The sequence below is a fragment of the Canis lupus genome, chromosome 28, assembly GCF_048164855.1.
Source record: "Canis lupus baileyi chromosome 28, mCanLup2.hap1, whole genome shotgun sequence".
Taxonomy (NCBI): Eukaryota; Metazoa; Chordata; class Mammalia; order Carnivora; family Canidae; genus Canis; species Canis lupus.
In genome coordinates, this window is record NC_132865.1 from 14,625,140 (window position 1) to 14,640,655 (window position 15,516).

At 40.5% G+C, this 15,516-nt stretch overlaps 1 protein-coding gene across 2 annotated transcripts in view; it reads left to right on the forward strand.

The window, feature by feature from the left end:
• Positions 1-15,210, forward strand: part of MRPS28 (mitochondrial ribosomal protein S28) — a 116,297-nt gene extending 101,087 nt beyond the window's left edge. For both annotated transcript variants that reach the window (XR_012019985.1, XR_012019986.1), the window contains exons 4-5: positions 5,707-5,866; positions 14,727-15,210. The gene's annotated coding sequence lies outside the window, so the exon portion shown is untranslated. The remainder of the gene's footprint in view (positions 1-5,706; positions 5,867-14,726) is intronic.
• Positions 15,211-15,516: the final 306 nt, after the last annotated feature.

Genomic DNA, 15,516 nt, shown 5'->3' on the forward strand with positions numbered 1-15,516 from the left:
CTCCTCCCTCCTTTTACACCCACTTTCCTTTGTTGAGGTAATATAAACTGTTCCTAGGAATTCTGTTTTTCAATAAATATGTTTTTTTGTTTTTTTTTTAAAGATTTTATTTATTTATTCATGAGAGAGAGAGAGGCAGAGGTAGAAGCAGGCCCCCACACAGGGAGCCTGACATGGGACTCGATCCCGGGACTCCAGGATCACGCCCTGGTCCGAAGGCAGGTGCTAAACTGCTGACCCGCCCAGGGATCCTCTCAATAAATGTTTTGAGTGCTTGCTGTGTGCATGGCACGATTCGGAACAGGAGTATACAGACTAGACAAAATTGCTTGCTTTGGGGAAATAGAAAATAAATGGGTAAAATATCTAGTATGTTAGACAGTGATATGTGCTAGGGACAAAGTAAAATAGAGCAGGGAAAGCAGAGGATCTGAATAGACATCTTTCCAAAAAAGCCATACAGGTGGCCGAGCAGGTACATGAGAAGATGCTCGGCATCACTAATCATTAGAGAAATGTAAGGTGTAACCCACAGTGAGATCACCTCAAACCTATTAAAATGGCTGTTATCAAGAAGATAAGAAATAACAAGTGCTGGTGAGGATGTGGAGAAAAGGGAATCTTCCTGCATGTTTGGTGGGAATTTAAATTGCTGCAACTACTGTGGAAAGCAGTATGGGGTTCCCTCAAAAGTTTAGAAGTGGAAATACCATATGATCTAGTGATTTCTCTTCTGGGTATTTACCTGAAGAAAACAAAACTACTAAATTGAAAAGGTAGCTGAACCCCCATGTTCTTTGCAACAGTATTTACAGTAGTCAAGATGTGGAAGCAACGTAAGTGTCCATCAATGGATGAATAAAGAAAATGTGGTGTGTGTTTACATATATAAAAAAAATTAAGCCGGGATCCCTGGGTGGTGCAGCGGTTTGGTGCCTGCCTTTGGCCCAGGGCGCGATCCTGGAGACCCGGGATCGAATCCCACGTCGGGCTCCCGGTGAATGGAGCCTGCTTCTCCCTCTGCCTGTGTCTCTGCCTCTCTCTCTCTCTGTGTGACTATCATGAATAAATAAATTTAAAAAAAATAAAAATAAAAATATTAAGCCATAAAAAAGGAAATCTTGGTATTTGCAACAACATGGATGGACCTTGGAGGTATGCTAAAGAAATAATAAGAAAAATAAGAGGGACGCCTGGGTGGCTCAGTGATTAAGTGTCTGCCTTCTGCTCAGGGAGTGATCCTGGAGTCCCCGGGGTCGAGTCCCACATTGGGCTCCCTGCATGGAGCCTGCTTCTCCCTCTGCCTGTGCCTGTGCCTGCCTGCCTTTCTCTCTCTCTCTCTCTCTCTCTCTCTCTGTCTCTCATGAATACATAAAGTTTTTAAAAAAGATAGTATTTTATCTTATATGTGGAATCTGGAAAAAAAAAAAAACACTGATGGATACAGAGAACAGATTAGTGGTTGCCAGAGGTGAGAGTAGGGTGTGCAGAATGAGTGAAGGGAGTGGAAAAAATACGTACTTCACACTTTAAGCTATAGAATAAGTCATGGGATGTAATATTCAGCACGGTGGCTCCAGTTAGTAATATTGTATGTTTGAAAGTTGCTAAGAGAGTAGATCTCAAAACTTTTCATCACAGACAAGAGATTTTGTAGCTATGGTGATATTAACTAGACTTATTTTACTGATCATTTTGCAGGAAATATCTATATTGTACACTTGAAACTAATATGTTAACTGTATCTCTAAAAAAGTAAAGCAAGTAGTGGGATTGTGAGGTGTCAGTGAGAAACTGAAATTTAAGTTTAGTGTCAATGGAAATCCTCACAGAAAAATCTGCTTTTTTGTAATATATAATTTCTATTTTAACACTGATAGACTATTTAGAAAAAGCTCTTGGGGCACCTGAGTGGTTCAGTCATTTAGGCATCCAACTCTTGGTTTCAACTCAGGTCATGGTCTCAGGGTTCTGGGATTGAGCCCCGCCATCGGGCTCCATGCTCAGTGAGGAGTCTACTTGAGATTCTCTCCCTCTCCCCGTCCCTATGCTCACATGTGCACCCGCACTCTCTCTCAAATATAAAATCTTAAAAGAAAAAGCTCTTCTAAAAACTTACCTTTTTGACACATGACATTGTATCAATTTCAAATGCGCAACATAATGATTCAATATTTGTGTATGTTGAGACATGACCACCACAATAAGTCTGGTTAATATCTGTCACCTTACATAGTTTCTAGGAATTCACTTTTGAATAATATTTGAAGGAAATGGAACTAGCACATGAATCTCTGGGAAAGAGAATTCTGATAGAGGAAATGGCTAGTGCAAAGGCCCTGAAGCAGGACTGTGCCTGTACAGCTTAAGGAACAGGGAGGAAGTCATTGTAGCTGAGTGTAAGAGGAGTAGGAGATGAACCTGGAGGGTAGAAGAGACCTTGTAGGTCTTGGTATGGACTTTGGCCTTTATTTACTCTGAGCTGAAGGGTCTTTGAGAAGTCTAAGCAGAGGAAGGATATACTCTCACATAATAGCAGGATACTGAGTAGAATGAAGATGAACAGCAACAGCAAGATCTATGGGGAGACTTGCGGGTAATCCAGATGAGAGGTGATGGCAGCTTGCGTGAGTGTGGTAGCAATCTGGATGTATTTTGAAAGTGGAGACCGTGGTATTTCCTAACACTGGATATGGATTATGAGATAAAGAGAGCAGTGAGGGATGATAGCAACATGTTTGGCCTGGGCAACTGGAAGAATGGAATTGCTGATAAACAAGATAGGGAAAAGCAGGAGGGACTATCAAGAGCTCAGTTTTGAATATTTTTAAAAAATATTTTATCTATTTATTAGAGTAAGAGAGCATGAGTGGGGTAGGGGGATTGGAGAGGAAAGGCAGAGAGAGAAGCAGACTCCCCACTGAGAAGACAGCCAGACTTGAGGCTCAACCCCAGGACCCTGAGATCATGACCTGAGCAGAAGGCAGCCATTTGACCAACTGGTGCCCCCAGTTTTGAATAGGTGCCTCCAGTACCTATTCGGTACTATTAGGTACCGATTACCTAATCGGTAAATCCGACTTACCTATTAGTCATCTAAGTGGAGATGTTCTGAGGCAGTTGGCTATATGGGTTTGGAGTTCATGGGAGAGGTCTGGATGGAAAATAGAAACTTATACATCACAAACATTCTCTCATATTTCACAATCTGTGTAGCTCAAGAATCCAGGCGCTCTGACCAGGCACTTTTGTGCTTTGTGGCATCAATTGAGTCCCTCAGAGGTATCTAGCTGGCTGGTCTAGGAGGGTCCAGACAGATTGACTCCCTCATCTGGTATTTTGGCAAGGTTGGCTCTGTGACCAGAGCACCTATGTGCAGCTTTTGTAGCATGGTATGTGTCAGGGTAGTCAGCCAGTGGTGGCTGGCTTTTCCCAAAGTGAACATTCCAGAAGAGTTGGAAAGAAACTACATGGCCTTTTCTACCTAGCCTGGGAAATCATGCCTCGTCACTTCACTCGCTGGGTTATAAACAAGTTAATAGGCCAGCCTGGATTCAAGAGGGAAGGAATGAGCTTCCACTTCTTAATGGATGCACGGCGGTGTCACACTGTAGGAAGCCACACAGGATGAGAGAGATCTTTGGAAGATGATTGACCACATCCCTCTATGGCTCACACCCAATAATAACCACCACCTCCAAAAAGGTCAGATCCGAATTATAAATGCCTTTTACTCTTTGTCCTCCCTGCTCGCTTCACTTGTATGCTCAATTGAACACTTTTTCAAAATCTTTGAGGCTTCAGTCCAGTGACCTTCAGTTTTTCACTCTTACCATCTCCTTCATGTTCACACTATCCTAGCTTTAAAGTCCAGGGTGCATGCCATGATTATTTCCTTGCAAATCAAGTCTTCTTAAGTCCTGTCACCTTGCTCCCTCCTTTTCTTAGCTGGCAAAACTCTAACCTTAATTCAATCTGTCAACCTCACATCTGCACCTGAGGAGTTCACCGTTTCAGGAGAAATGTGCAACCATATTGATTGGTATTGCTTTAAATCTGGAATTCCAGATTTACATACCAAACGAACATACACATCTTCACTCCCAACGCCTCACTAGGACTGCAATAAGGAGTGGTGGTTGGGTGGGTGACAGAAGGACAGGCACATGAGAACACCTCACACACAAAAACCTCAAGTAGAAAATCAGGGAAAGACAACAGCAATAAAACTTTGCAGTCTAGAAAGTAAATGGATGAAAAGCAATTAATTTAGAACAGAGAGAGACAAATTCTGTGCTGGCAGTGGGGAAGGTGGAGAACCAACCTGCTTTACTGCAGAATCCTCAGGATGTTCAGTAAGTGGCAGTCCTGGGTACTTACAGATCTGGGAGTGAATTGGGGGAGGGGCAAATGACAAAATAAGGAAGACTGGGTAAAAGCTATTTGCGAAATAACGCAGATTCCTTTTTCACTCTCTTCCAATGATGCAACCGCCTGCCTCCACCCAAAGTGACTTTCTCCAATGTCAACAGAAGTCTGGCAATTTCGTGTTTAGATTCTGCTGTCTTTATGGGAGAGGATGAAGGTGAATGTGTGTTACAGAGGCAGGCAGAGTTGGGTGTAAAGGAGTAAGGTGAATGCACATCCGCAAACGCACCAAACCAGACTATTTCACTGTACCCTGAGATGTGAAAGGCAAGAGGAGTGTTGTCTCAGTTGTAGAGGAGGTATGGTCAAGAAAGAAGCTATACCCTCTGATGCTTCCGATCCTACGACCAGACCCTATATTCATTCCTGTTTTCAAAGGCTCATCACCAGAAAATGCCTTCTCATCTCTTATGACTACCAGTCTAAAAGCTAGTTGTTGGTTTTTTAAAGATTATATTTATTCATGAGAGACACACAGAGAGAGGCAGAGACACAGGCAGAGGGAGAAGCAGGCTCCCTATGGGGATCCTGATCCAGAACTTGATCCCAGGACCCCAGGATCACAACCTGAGTCAGAGGCAAATGCTCAACCACTGAGCCACTCAGGTGCCCCTAAAGGCTAGTTTTTAATCACTTAAGTTCCCAGTTATACCAGGTTGAATGGTGCCTCCCCCAAAATTCATGTCTGTTCAAGACCTGCTCATGAAGGTGATATTTTTTGAAATAGTCTGTGGATGTAATCAAGTTAAGATGAGGTCATGCTGGATTAAAAGTGGGTCCTAAATGTAATATGACCGTTCTTCTTATAAGAAGAGGCAAATTTGGACACAGAGACACAGAAACACGGGGAGAATGTCATGTGACAACTAAGGCAGAGATTGTAGTTAGGCTATCACCAGCTAAGGAATGCCAAGAATTCCTGGCAACCACTAGAAACTAGGAGAAAGGTATGAAAACAGATTCTCCGGCTGAGGTCCCAAAAAGGGAACAACCCAATGACACTTTGATTTCAGACTTCTGACCTCCCAAACTGTGAGAGAATGAAGTTCTGTTGTTTTAAGTCACCCAATTTGCGGTAACATGTAATGGCAGCCCTAGGAAACTGATACTCCAAGCACATATGAGAAGCTGGATGCCAGGCACTAATTTCCCAGCCTCACTCAGAGAAAGCTATACAGTGCTCCTATGCTTTGACCCCACGATCCTATTGACAGCCTGTATTGTACCTCTAGTTGCTCTGCTCCATGTAATATTCTTTCTTGCTTCACTCCTTTATAGAGCATGTCCTCCATTTGCAGCCTTGATGAAAATCTCCATGAGGATCTTAACCTAGAGAATCAGTCCCCGCCACCATCAGTCACCTAATTAAAATCACCCAGGTTGAGATGTCCAAGAAAATCAGTTTTCAGTGGACAATCTTTGTTCCTTCCATATTAAAGTAAGTATTTGAATCAAGTCAATGCTCTTTTTATAAGTCAGCTAACCGTGCCAAACAAGTGAACAGAAAAACTCTCTCATAGCATTTGTGTCGGCTCAGGTCCTCTGGGAAGCAGACGCTAAGAGTAGGAAGGGAAAAAGGCCCTGTGAGGGATAAAGGGTGAAGAGGCAAGATTTTATAGATCTTAAGGCAAGATTTGGTTGTGTAGACATCTATATATTCCTTAGCAGCTGATATCTCTCTGATTAATCGAGAGATTATGTCTTTGATCAATAAAACTTTAAAAGAATTTTCTCTAATATCGACCATGGTACATCCTTAGCAAAATAGTAGATTATATTTTCTGTTTTCCTGAAATTCTTTTTAAATACTAAACCTGACCTATACTGGGGAAAGCATTTTGTGTAGAATTTATATAGATGGAGAGATGCGAGGGAGAAAGGTGACAGCAATAGAAACAGTATGCAGAATATGTGGTGATTTGGCATGTTTGCTAATGCTGGTGTGAACTGACTGCACAGAGATTTTGTGGTGGAAGGGGGAGGCAAGACACCACAGGAGAGGCCATGGGCACGGAGGGGTTTGGAGAACGTAGGAGAATAACTTCGTGCCTCTGTCTATCGCTCTGCGATAGAAGTGAAGACTAGTGTTTTGTCCCAATATGCAAGTAAATCCTGCTCAGACCCTAGGACAGGCCCTGTCTTTCATCTGGAGGGACACGGAGTTGGAATAGGAAATCGACCCTACAAACAGGACCTTACAGAGGGGAGGGAGAAAACCTAACTTTGTCTGGACCTTGACTTGGAGCCATCTAGATATGCTTGAGGGAACACTGGGGAAAGCAGAAACTGATCTCTGCCTTGAGGCAGGAGGGCAGAAACAAAGTCAAAACAGACCCTAGGGTCCTGGAAGGATAAGCAAGCCCTATCTAATTAGCCAAAGCTCTGTGTCTGTTTCCCTTAAAAACCATGGAAACCATAGAGTCTTCCTTGCACATGACAGTCTTTTCTCAAGTGGTCATCCAGTCCACACTATAAACACCCATGACAGGTTACTTCCTACCTCCTGAGGCAGGCTTATAGAGAATGATTTAGAAGACAACCAGTGTAAAGTTCATTCACCTCACATCAGTAAGTCTTTAATTTCTGGTCTGCCAGAGGATCAAACTTTATAATCACTCTCCTTTTTGCTTTTTGTGGGATGTCTTCTCTGGTTTTTCTAGTTCTTGCTCCCTACCTATCAAGTAACATTTAAGTTAGAGTATGTGGAAGCTGATTATAATATCCATTTGATAGATTTTCCAGGACCTTTTTTGGTCCATCGGTCATTTCAAATTTCATTAACACCTGCACCAGAGGGTGAATGGGAAAGGGAAAGGTGTTAAACAAAGATAGAAATGACTAATGGACCAGACTTCTTCTTTTTTTCTTTTTAAACAAAATTACAGGCATGGAATTACCCTAAATTGTCATCCATTTTGTGGTTCTGTTTGGAAATTTACTAGTATATTGGGCATCACTAAATATATCTAAAAGATAGTTAGGCAGTAACATAACTCAGACATACCATTATTCCTGAGCAATAAGCTTGCAGCATTTACCCACAGTCCTTGTCTCAGCTGCCTGCCTGAGTGGAATTCCCACTCCTTTTGGTATGGTTTTGAGAGTTGGGACATCATCTTTATCTATTGGCTTCTGTGGTATTTACTGCATCTAAAATGAAAGATTTTGCATTTAAATGTTGCCTGGAAAAGACACAATATCTTGCTTTCTTGTATTCATTCATTCAAAGTAATTATTGCTGTCACGGTCTCATGTGCATTGTTTCCAAACCATAATGATTTGAGACTTATAGAGCATGGTAAAAGAGTTGAATTGTTTTTTCAAGCAGGCAATTTTGTGAAGCAAATGGTAGTAATCTGAGCCACTTCTTGGTTTCTAAAGATTTCATCTGTCCGCAGGATGATTTCAGGATCCATACAGTTCCTTACCTGGAGGTTAAAATCCTATGTTCAAAATCCCATTTTTCCATTTCCCACATGTAGAATGCAGGTGTGAGAATGTAAAATAAGTCAGGTTCATTCACAGAGTTTCCTACATCCTTTGGCTCAGAGCATCTCTGAGTTCTTTGTAATTAGTTTAAAAGAAACATGGGGGGAAAGTTAAAGTCTTTTCAAATAAACTGTATGTTTCCCTTAGGAATTTATACTAAAATGTGTATTTATTTTTAAAAACCAAATGATATGAATATAAGAAATGCAATACTGGGTCAGCCCAATGGTCTAACCAGCTGTGGTTTCAAAGTTTCATAGTATTCCATTAATGTTGGCCTCAGAAGTTTGGGGATTTGTTTCAAACTCCCTGGGCTTTTTTTAATATGCAAATCTGTATTTACCATTCATAGGTTAATCTAAACCTTTCCTGAATTTACTTATATCTTCAATGTACATCAACTAAAGAAATAAGCTCCCCAATGGCAAGGGTACTACACCTTATCAATCCTGAGCTGATAGCAAGGGTTTTACTACAGGGCAGTGAAGAAATGAGATGAGTAATGCAATCTATCACAGTTATCTTCTTGGTCATACCTATTTACATCCCTGCCACATGCAAAATTCACTCAGTCCCATCCTATGACACTGTCTTCCACCCCCTAAATGCTCATTTAATCATGATATCTGCCAGAAGTCCAGGATCCTGTGATCCTTTTTTCCCTAAGGATTTTATTTATTTATTTGCAGAGAGAGAGAGAGAGAGAGAGCACAGCAGGGGGAGTGGGAGAAGCAGGCTCCTCAGAACAAGGAGCGCCACACAGAGCTCCATCTAAGGACCCTGGGATCATGACCTGAGTTGAAGGCAGACGTGCCTTCAGATGCCCCACCAAGAAAGAAAACTCTTAAATTGATTGCTTAACCAACTGAGCCACCGAGGCACCCATTGGATCTTGTGATCCTCATCAGTATAGGTCAGCTTCGTATTTAAAAATAATTATAGGGGGCACCTGGGTGGCTCAGTGGTTGAGCATCTGCCTTTGACTCAGGTCGTGATCCCGGAGTTCTGGGATTGAGTCCCGCATCGGGCTCCCCACAGGGAGCCTGCTTCTCCCTCTGCCCATGTCTCTGCCTCTCTCTGTGTCTCTCATGAATAAATAGATAAAGCTTTATAAATAAATAAATAGATAAATAAAATTATAGGGATATATGGAAAATATAATCTACTATTTTTCTTTTTAAGATTTTATTTATTTATTCATGAGAGACACACACACACAGAGAGAGAGGTAGAGACACAGGCAGAGGGAGAAGCAGGCTCCATGCAGGGAGCCCGACATGGGACTCGATCCTGGGACTCCAGGATCACACCCCGGGCCGAAGGCAGGCACTAAACCACTGAGCCACCCAGGGATCCCCAATCTACTATTTTTCTAATGATATAGCATAAGCCGGTATCTATTAGAGAAAATTCTTTAAAAATTTTATCTATCAAAAACATTGCAAACTCTTGAATAATTAGAGCAAGCTCAGCTGCTAGGGAATATGCAAATGTCTACCCAACCAAATCTTGCCTATAAAACTCTAAAATGTATTACTCAGTTGCCTGTCCTCAAAACATTTCCTGCTTTTTAAAATAGAGAATACCGAACAGGATTTAAAGCTTTCCTTGATGACTCAGGGCTACTATTATGGAAAACAATTTCATAATGATGTGATTTCCTAAAGATTTTTAAGGTGGGTAGAGCGGCTTGCTCCTTTGAATGGCCCCAGAACTTGGCAAAATTTTTTTTTAACTCGTTACCTATCACCTCCCTTTGCATATCAGCTGATACTTTTTGCTTCTGTTGTACCTGCTTCTAGTACTTCCCTTGCTGCTCTTAATTGGTGTTACTCTAATTTGGGATTATATCCTAATTGACTCTCAACAAGTCTTCTTTTTTAGTTTTTCTGCCTTAAACATTTCTACCACCTCTTTTCTCTGCTGTCAGCTGCCACTTTTATTGGTGTCTGTATGCTTTTCTGTGCCTAACTTAAAAGCTTGTTTTATACTAGCTTCTGGGAGAGAATTGAGAATCATTGGGTAAATCTGTAGAAATGTGCATGAATTTTGCGATATCTGTTTTCTATTTTGGAGCCTTTTGTCCATTATTCTCAGAACTATGGCCGAGTTTCAGATGTTAAAAGTTGTGTTCAATCTATCACTGAAATGAAAGGTTTTAGAAAGAAAAATAAGAAAATAGACTATTTAAAAAATCAGTTTTAAGACTGTCCTGATAAAATTTCCTAGACCTTGAGTATCTAAACAAAATGATAGATGAAAGGATGGTGGGATTCATTGATTGTTTCTTTGAAGCCAATGAGTGCTCTTTCCTATTCAATTGTAAGTATCTCCAAGAAAGGAATTGTTTTTTTACTCATTTTTGTATCTTCTGTGCCCAACAGTGTCCAACACATAGAAAATATTCATCAATATTTGTTGGGAGTAATTTGCTTGATCCAGCGGCCATAATTACAAAAGATTATCTGTCAGTAAGAGAAAGATTAATTGTTCTGCAATTCTGCTGCCTCAGGTAGAAAGCAGACGTCTTTAGCAATGAGATAAGCCCAAATCTCCTAAATGACCTCCCATTTCTCTCTTCCTGTCTTCCAGTCTTCACACCCAACTCCTCATCTCTACCGCCACCCCAGGATTTCTGAGTAATGGTGTTTCACCACTTTGGTTTAGAGCTTTGAACAAAAATTAAAAAGTTGTGCTACATGAACAGATTTTATGCATACAGATTTCAAATATCTGAGTCTGGTTCATATCTCCTGGTAATTTTATAGCAAAAAGCTGGTTGCTGAGCCCGTGTCTACACGTTTAGCATTTTGCTGACCTACAGGGAAGGAGCAGGAGGTGACTATGTGTATGACTTGAAAGGATGCCTCATTATTTTATGTTAACTGTGCTCTTTTATTTCTCTGTTCGTACAAACATTAGAGTATTCACTATATTCACTGCAGCCAAGAAAGAATTTCTTGAGTCTAAAGACTGTGGGCAGTTTGAGGAAACCAAAGAAGGGAATGCACAGAATTCCATTTTCCTTCTTTTAGCCTTCTGGTTTTTTCACAAACTGCGTGCAGGTTTTACAGCCTACCAGTGCCCACTGCTTTCCTGCCTCTGAGTTCTTTTCCTTCCATCACTCATAGATATTGTTCACCCAAATGTTAATAGGCAGCTTTTTCCTCAAGGATGCTGGAAAGATGGTTACATTGAAGCTAAACATTTAGCTCCCTGTCCAGTACCACAAAGAGTAGACCAGGGGTGCATCTTAATCAAATTTGTCCTCACAAAGAGAGAATCTCTGCATTTTGGCTTGAGAACCACTCATATGCCCCCGTTCTCATAGTAAATCATGGCTTGTTAAACTTTTTTTTCCATGTATATACACAAAACAGTGTCACTCAAACAGAGTGAAAAATCACATTGTCCACTCAGTAAAACTTCCATCAATTTCATCTGTTTCTTCTAGCCCAAGCCCCACAGATTAAACTGTGACATCACAGGTGAAATATTTCTATTTACCTAAGGATGAAAACACAAGCAATGGAAACTATGACAGAGGCCCAGCTAGACTCAAGCTCCTAACATTGGGCAGCCCTCTTATGTATGTTTTCATGGGAAAGTTCTAGGGATTTATTCGTTTAGTTACTTATTAGGACTTAAGAATAGACAAGTAGAACTGCTATTTGCTCTGTCCACTCCCAGTTATAGTTAAAACAGCAACAGTGATTTAAAAAACATTTTCAACAGTCATCTATACTTTATTAGCACCAATATAAGCTCTATGCTGGAAGCTACTCATTTTTCTGACCTCCAGTTCAGCTTAATGAGGCTGATTCCCCAAAGAATAGATAAGTGAAGGCACCGGTACACCTTGTTTTTGTGGACTTGAAAGTGACATTAATTATAAGTCATCACTTTCAGATGGATATTCTGGCCTCAGAATTTTTTTTTCCAGTGGAATAGCATTCAAAGATAAAATTTCTGTCTGGCAAAGGTAACACCTATCTAGATCTAAACCTATTACCCTTGTTATCGTGACACACAAAGTACAAAAGTATATAATTATCTTAGATTTATTAACTCCATGTTTCTGATATTTTTTAGTCCTTTGTTTTTTCTTTTAAACGTTTTTTATAAAAGATATTTGTTTATTTATTTAGAGAGTGAGCATGAGCAGAGGGAAGGACAGAGAGAGAGGGAGAGAGAATCTCAGCAATGTGGGGCTCGACCTCGAGATCTGGAGATCATGACTTGAGTATAAATCAAGAGTCGGATGCTTAACCAACTGAGCCACTGAGGTGCCCCTAGTTAGTTCTTTATAATGCGTTGCCTCTGTGTAACCTTTCAAAGATCTTGTCTAAAAGGCACGAGAAGTATTATGAATTTTTTAAAAATGACATTTTTTGCAGTACTTTTAGTATATTGAGGTTATATTAAAAGCCAGGAATATATATATATATATATATATATATATATATATATATATATTACATTCCCCCATCCTTAAAGCAGGTATTTCTCAAATAATGACTAAAGGATTGTTAAGTTCATTTGTATCCTATCGCAGTCTACTTTTATATGAATTTTATTTACTAATTTAAAATATTCATTTTTAAGGATTTATATCCTAACTCCAGGAGAAAACGAGTAACTTATAAAAGCTCTACTTTCAATTAAATCAACTGCTGAGTCAGAGATTTATTTGTGCAATAGAAACCCTTCTACCTGACTCCTTTGGGACCCGAGTAATCTGGGTATATAAGCACCCAGATATTCCAGAAACCTTGTCTCCACTGACCTCATGTTACTGAGACTGCAGAATATCCCAGTGTAGCCTGTGCCTGGAAATGCTTCTAGCCAACCTCTCTCTACCTCCCCACCTCTCTTATCCCACTTCCTGCCTCCATGTCATTCAAGCCCCAGACAGTCTGGCTTAACCAGCTTTCCGGGTAGGCAGGACTCACTACAGGCATTTCCATTGTAAGAAGTGCTTAAAGGAAACAAATAGAATAAGCAGCAAACGGTAATATATTTCACAAGCGGGTATTATATTTTCGATTTTTCTTCTGACTTGTTGGATTTCTTTCCAGTTTGTCCTGGTTTTTTCATTTTGGTTTGCCCATGTTTTAATAGTCTCAAAATAGCTTATCTTGAAATCTTGCCTTCCGTTTTGTATAGAACTCAGAAGGAGAATGGCGCCTTTCTGAAAAGCCAAATAGCTTTGTGTCATATTGTAACAAACAGAACCTTTACTTGGGAGCAAAGTATCACCATAGTTAAATGCTCTCCAGATGCCTGCTTTGCCACCAGAGTGTAAACAGATATTTTCCAGTCTGTATTTACCTCTTCAAAATGCAGCCCTTAAAAAAAGGGGTGGAGCATGAAGAGGCTCTCGCCTCTAAATATGGACAATCTGTATATCCCTCTATTTAAGGTGACTAAGAAGGATTAGAATCTGGCCTGTCATTCTGGAAACTCTATTGATCGGCTTGACAGTGTGAAAGTTTGTCTGGACTGTGTGGGGGGAGGTTGCAATCCCTGGATGCATTCTTGCTCCCGAGAGGCTTCCAGGGAGAGAGAATGACAAGTGAGAAACAAGTAGAAGAGCGTTTAAATGTTTAAATTAGCATAATTAAGTATTGGGGATCATCTCTGATAATATGTCAATTCTATAAATCCTTAGAGCTCTCCACTATGGACTTTCCAGGAGCTCCTTTAAAGACACTGTGGACGTAACATTTCATCTAGCACCATTTCGGGGCTGAGGAGTAAAAGGGTGAACACAGCCCTGGTCTCCCTGAGCTTACACTTCAGTGGGGAAACAGATACTATACACTTACTCTCAAAAATAAATACATAAGCAAAAATTTGCTAAAGTTCCAGAAAGAAAAAGCTCAGTCTACATGGGAATGTAACTTGGTTTAGATCAGAGGAATCAGGGGGAAGTTGGGGATGGAACAAGCAGAGGGGTCAGACATCTAGTTAGAAACACTGACATGATGTGAAGACCCAGAAGTGTGTGATAATTTGGGCAGTTGCAAGGACTAAAGAAAATGCTAATATGCAGAGGTGTCAGGACCATCATGGGGCTAAGTCAACAATGATGGTTTTACAAATTGGACAACTTTGAAACTGCTTCTTTGAAGACAATGAAAAAATTTTAAATTTAATTTTTTAATTTGTTAGTTAAATTAATTTAAATCAGTGCAATAAAATTACCACTTGGTTAGAGATAACCTAAAAATACTTGTGTGAGCTGTGTTCCCTAGGGATTGAGTTCAAGTGCAAGTAAGAGAAAAGCCAAAAACAGTGGCTAAAGCCACAGAGTGGCTTCCTTTTCTCACACAAGGATGAAGCTAACCAGTGGCTGACTGTGGATGACCCAGAGTCTCTGCGATTTTCTTGGCCCTTGCCTCATGACGACAAGGTGGCTACTTGGGCTCCAGTGTCAGTCACTATCTCAACTTCACAGGGAGTGACAGGAGTCAGGTGTGTGTCAGGAAAGCAAAATCTTGGAATTCGTTAACAGACTTCACATGAATATTATTGGTCAGAAGAGTGTCATATGGCCATTCCAAGTTGCCAGAAAAGAGGAAAGTGTTTTTCAAGCTGGGAATCAAAATTGCTTACTGTTAATAAGGAAAAAGGGTGAGTATGGATGTTGGATGGGCAATTCGTTGTCCTTGCAACTTAAAGTTTTTTTAGCCTATTCTGTGGTTGAAAATGCTTTTTTCCCCTTGTCCGTGCAAATGATTTTGTTACATGTGTTTTCTTTTTTACTTATTTTTTCAAAGATTTTTAAAAAGATTTATTTATTTTAGAGAAAGACAGAGAGTGCATGGAGGGGCAGAGGGAGAGGGAGAAGAAGAGAAACAGACTCCCCACTGAGCAGGAAGCCCAACGCCAGGCTCCATCCCACAACCCATGAGATCATGGCCTGCACCAAAATCAAGAATAGGATGCTCAACCGACTGAGCCACCCAGATGCCCCTTGTTGCATATGTTTTAATAAATCATGACTTTGGGGAACGTGTCCTTCATCCCTTATATGCTGAAGAAGTCTGTTGTAATATTAACTGCAGTTAAACCAAAATGAATCTTCTTATGATGAATGCATTTGATTGACATTTGTGTTTAACACAGATTTGTTTCACTTAGGGCTGTATCTTGCCTATTCCATAAAACTGGAGCATCTGATCTGTTCTGCTCCCCTGTTAAAAGGGAGACAGTCATGTGTTGGCTTCTGTAGCCTGTCTGTTGTGGTTTGGGGGTGAAAGAAAACCAAGAAATAAACTTTCTAAATGATTTAATCAGTCCAAGATGTATACCACTTTCAGATCATCTATTGTACTTGTGTTTTAGAACTCTAGATTAGCTTTTCCCATCAGTATTTTCTGAGATCCTCATTATTTAACATCCTCCTAGATTGAACTTAAGGAGCCAAGGAAATGATTGGGTATGAATGGTAAAAAGCATGAAGTGGGTGTAGCTCAACCAGGCATCTGGATTGCCATGACTTACATCTTCATGTATTATTATAGCTATTGTTGGCGTACATGGTTCTGTATGGTTTTTGGCACATTTTGTGCTGACAGTGCCCCTTTAGCACAT